Raw genomic sequence first — 3,755 nt, forward strand, 5'->3', positions numbered from 1 at the left:
ACGGTGTACGACCCCGGATATAAAGTCTATCACAGGTCCGGATTCGGCCATCTTAACAGGCTTGGCTTCTATCCATTTGGTGAACTTATCCACCATGACCAGTAAGTATTTTTTCTTGTGGGTTCCGCCTTTAAGGGGTCCCACCATGTCAAGCCCCCAGACCGCGAAAGGCCAAGTGATGGGGATAGTTTGGAGGGCGGTGGGTGGCATATGGCTTTGGTTTGCAAAAAGCTGGTAACCGGCGCATCGTTGGACCAAGTCCTGAGCGTCCGCCCGGGTCGTCGGCCAATAAAAGCCTGTACGGAAAGCCTTGCTTACAAGGGACCGGGCTACGGCGTGATGGCCACCGAGTCCAGCATGAATTTCAGCCAGCGGGTTCCGCCCTTCCTCTTCGGAGATGCACCTTTGAAGGACTCCGGTAGTGCTTTTCTTATAAAGTTCTCCCTCATGGACTTTATAGGCTTTAGATCGCCGCACTATACAGCGTGCCTTGTTTTGGTCCTCTGGGAGTTCCTGCCTAGTAAGGTAGGCTAGGAATGGCTCTGTCCACGGGGCGATAACGGCCATTAGTACGTGGGCTGAGGTTGTGATTTCATTGGCAGAGCCTCCGATTATGTCAGATTGTTCGGCGTCGGACAATGCGGTTGGGTTCGGGCTAATATTGCCATGTTCCCCTCCCCATACTACGAATGGCTTGAACAGCCTTTCCAGGAAGATGTTGGGGGGGGATCGCATCGCGTTTTGCGCCGATGCGTGCCAGGACGTCTGCCGCCTGTTTGTTTTCTCGGGCTATATGGTGAAATTCGAGCCCCTCAAACCGAGCTGACATTTTGAGGACGGCGTTGCGGTAAGCTGCCATTTTTGGATCCTTGGCATCGAAGTCTCCATTTATTTGGGATATCGCGAGGTTCGAATCCCCACGCACCTCTAGGCATTGAATGCCCATGGATACTGCCATCCGGAGACCATGTAAAAGAGCCTCGTATTCAGCTGCATTATTGGAGTCCATGTACATAATATGGAGTACATATTGAACTGTGTCTCCTGTGGGGGACGTCAAAACGACGCCGGCCCCAAGTCCGGCGAACATTTTGGAACCGTCGAAGTGCATGATCCAGTTTGAATATGTGCCGTACTCTTTAGGGAGTTCGGCCTCCGTCCATTCTGCGATGAAGTTGGCCAAAACTTGCGACTTGATAGCTCGCCGTGGCCTATAAGTTATGTCGAACGGGAGGAGCTCGATGGCCCATTTTGCAATCCGGCCCGTTGCGTCACGGTTGTTTGTAATATCGTTGAGTGGTACTTCCGATGCTACTGTGATTGAACACTCTTGAAAGTAGTGTCGTAGCTTCCGGGATGCCATGAATACCGCATATGCAATCTTTTGATAATGTGGGTACCGTGATTTGCATGGGGTGAGGACAGTGGACACATAGTAAACCGGCTTTTGAAGGGGGAATTTGTGTCCGCCCATTTACCGTTCGACGACGAGTACTGCGCTGACAACTTGATGGGTTGCTGCAATGTACAATAGCATTGGTTCGCTGATGTTTGGCGCGGCCAGGACGGGGTTTGTTGCCGGTATGGCTTTTATTTCCTTGAGTCCGGACGTGGCGGTATCCGTCCACTCGAAGTGTTCGGTGCACCGAAGGAGGCGATAGAGGGGTAGCGCCTTTTCTCCCAACCAAGAGATAAAGCGGCTTAGAGCCGCCACGCATCCGGTTAATTTTTGTATTTGTTTGAGGTCCTTTGGGATATCCAATTGTGACAAAGCTCGGATCTTGGCTGGATTTTCTTCGATTCCTCTACCGGATACAATGAAGCCCAAGAGCTTTCCGGCTGGAACGCCGAAAACGCATTTTTCCGGATTTAGCTTGATGTCATATGCTCGAAGGTTGTCAAATGTAAGCCTCAAGTCGTCTACTAGAGATTCGACATGTTTTGTTTTTACGACCACATCATCCACGTATGCCTCTACTGTTTTGCCGATCTGGTTTGCCAGACATGTCTGAATCATGTGCTGATATGTTGCGCCGGCGTTTTTGAGCCCGAAAGGCATTGTGTTGAAGCAGAATGGGCCGTATGGGGTGATGAATGCTGTTGCGGCTTGGTCTGATTCGGCCATCTTGATTTGATGGTAAGCGGAGTATGCGTCGAGGAAGCACAACGAATCGTGTCCTACAGTGGCGTCGATAATTTGATCAATGCGGGGGAGGGGGAAGGGATCCTTTGGGAAAGCCTTGTTAAGGTCTTTGAAGTCAACGCACAGGCGCCAGGGTTTGTCCTTCTTTGGTACCATCGCCAAGTTTGCTAGCCAGTCCGGATGTTTTATATCTCTGATGAATCCGGCCTCCAATAGTTTGGCGAGCTCCTCTCCCATTGCCTGTCTCTTGGGCTCAGAGAAATGCCGAAGGGCTTGTTTGACAAGTTTGAATCCTTTTAGGATATTTAAGCTGTGTTCGGCCAGCGTGTGTGGGATTCCTGGCATGTCTGAAGGGTGCCAGGCAAAAATGTCCCAGTTCTCCCGTAGGAATTCTCGCAGTGCGGCGTCTACATCGGGGTTTAATCGTGCCCCGATGGAAGCTGTTTTATTAGGGTCCGTTGGATGGACCTGGAATTTGACTATTTCATCCGCTGGTTTAAAGGAGGTGGACTTGGATCTTTTATCGAGTATCACATCGTCCCTGTTTATCGTGGAGCGCAGCGTAGTCAGTTCCTCAGCCGCTAGGGCTTCGGACAGTGCCTCAAGGGCCAATGCGGCTGTCTTGTTTTCAGCGCGGAGTGCTATGTCCAGATCACTAGCGAGAGTGATGATTCCGTTCGGCCCGGGCATCTTGAGCTTCATGTACCCGTAATGGGATATTGCTTGGAAGATTGTAAACGCTTCCCGCCCCAGCAGAGCGTGGTATCCGCTACTGAACGGGGCCACTTGGAATGTGACCTCTTCGGACCTATAATTATCCGGCGTGCCGAACACCACATCTAGTGTGATTTTTCCTGCACAGCGCGCTTCCCGACTGGGGATTATTCCTCTAAAGGTTGTGCTGCTTCGCTCAATGCGGTTCTAGTCTATTTCCATTTTTTGAAGGGTTTCCTCATAAATGAGGTTCAATTCGCTGCCTCCGTCCATGAGTACCTTGGTGAGGTGAAAGCCGTCCACTATAGGACTGAGTACCAATGCGGTTGGTGCTCGAGCTGTTCGGATTTTAGGTTCATCACTGGCATTAAAAGTAATATCCGTGTCACTCCATGGGTTTATTGTTGCTACTTGATAGACTTCGGCAAGGCTGCGGAGTGTTCTTTTTCGCATATTATTTGATGCGAAAGTCTCAAAGACTGTTAAGACTGTACTGGAGTCCCTGAGGTGGCTTTCTGCGGCCTCTGGAATTAGGAGATCTTCGCCCCTTTTGGCCACCTGTCGGAGTATCCAACATGCTCTGAGGCTATGAGTTGGTGTGGCGTCCTCTGTACTATGAATTTTACAGGGTCCATTAAGCCATCCCTCCAGTACGGTTCCATGCCCTGTAGAGGGTTTTGGTTTTTTGGTTTTTAACCCGGGTGTCTGATGATGATGCACCCTTTTATTTCGGACGAGGTTTCTATTCAGGGCCAGATTGTCCCAAAATTTAGTTTCGGTTTTCCGGGCGCTTTCCATCGCACAGTACTTTTGTACTATGGACGCCAAGTCAGCAAGCGTGTAAGATCACGACGACCTGTGGCGTTGAGGATTCCCTTGTCCGTGCTATCTCTCCTTT

This window comes from Triticum urartu, chromosome 3, assembly GCF_003073215.2.
Source record: "Triticum urartu cultivar G1812 chromosome 3, Tu2.1, whole genome shotgun sequence".
NCBI lineage: Eukaryota > Viridiplantae > Streptophyta > Magnoliopsida > Poales > Poaceae > Triticum > Triticum urartu.